The 1,463-nt window shown below is 44.6% G+C and overlaps 1 pseudogene; it reads right to left on the minus strand.

The window, feature by feature from the left end:
• Positions 1 to 615: 615 nt before the first annotated feature.
• On the minus strand, positions 616 to 1,124 carry LOC102813336 (annotated as a pseudogene).
• Positions 1,125 to 1,463: the final 339 nt, after the last annotated feature.

Raw genomic sequence — 1,463 nt, forward strand, 5'->3', positions numbered from 1 at the left:
AGGCGCACCTTAGTCCTCAAGCTTACATCTCTGCTCTTCAGGTTTCCTTAATAATACACTAGAAAACATATTTATTTGACTTGTGTTTGCATTATCTAGAAATTCATGTAGGGCATGCATTTTTATCAGACACAAGGTGTTTTTTGGTTTATATGCACAAAACCAAACAAAAAAAAAAAAAAAAAAAACCATTTATCGATCACCTCTTTTTAGTTGGCACTTCCTAGGCAGTTTCACAGTTCTTTCACTTTAATCCTCACAACAGCTACATGAGGTAGGATTTGGCTCTCTTCTAGAGAGTTCACAGATTATTGCTTGATACCCTTCTATTGACCACATATCTTCATTGACTAGAGGTTCTTATTAGCTGGTGAATCACTGGACAAGAGCACTGACATATATAAGAGTTTCTATTGGTGACTGCCCTAAGATTCAAATAAAAAGTACTGTCATTTGGCCCCCACAGGGGGAATGGGATTGGTGGGAAATGACTAGAGGTGGGGAGAGTCAAGGGTCTCTCCCCTTGAAGCACATTTGACTTTGCTTTGGTTACCTATGCCCAGGACAGGATGTGAGTAAGGGAGAAGAGGGAACGTGGTTATAACTTTCTCCCTTCTACAGGATGAGCTTCCTCACAAGTGCATTGATCTGGGGCCTGACCTCCTTCACCAATACTGTTGGGTCCCAAGCCCCAGCCACCTTCCCATCTGGGGCCACTAGGTATTTTCAGAAAATCCAGATGGGCTCCTTCCCACAAGTCTGGGTCAGGTACTTGAAAGCAGGTTAGATACCTGTGACTGCCACTGCCACTGCCACTTTGCTAAACCTGGGGAAGGAGGCACTGCAGGTTCTGCGGCAAAAGTGCTCTATCTCCTTGTTGCAGTCAGGCTCCTGCTGGCCAAAGGCAAGCACGTTGAAGTGATGGGGGTCCAAGTCCTTCTATAGGTGACGCACGGCTCTATAGTACTGGTACGTAAAGCCCCACTCGCTGGCCAACTTCGCCATCAGGGACATGGAGCCACGGTACTCTCCAGCAACACCAGTTTGCTCCGAATGGTGACAGCCTTGAAGCCATAGAAGTCCTGCTCCCTCTGCACAGATGTCGGCGCCACAGCAGCCACCATGACTCGCTACTGAAGTGCCTGGGTTGTGAGAGTGAAGTCCAGTCACCAGGCTTGCGTTCATGTGCTTTTAAGATCCCAGATGCTAGTCACCAAAGTATGATGTAGAACATTGTCTTCATGGACTATGTTATACCAGTTGACCATAGTGTCCCCTGAGATTTATTGTCCTGAGCCCATAAGGCCAGCAATTCATTGCTTCATGGTTTTGTATATCTAAGAACTTTTTATGATTTTTGTCTACTGCTCCACCATATTCATAGTTGTATTTGTAGGAAACGTAAATACCAATGTATCAATATCCTTTTTCAAACTCTAATCTATTTGTGGGATTATATATAT

Source organism: Chrysochloris asiatica, unplaced genomic scaffold (genome assembly GCF_000296735.1).
Source record: "Chrysochloris asiatica unplaced genomic scaffold, ChrAsi1.0 scaffold00006, whole genome shotgun sequence".
Taxonomy (NCBI): Eukaryota; Metazoa; Chordata; class Mammalia; order Afrosoricida; family Chrysochloridae; genus Chrysochloris; species Chrysochloris asiatica.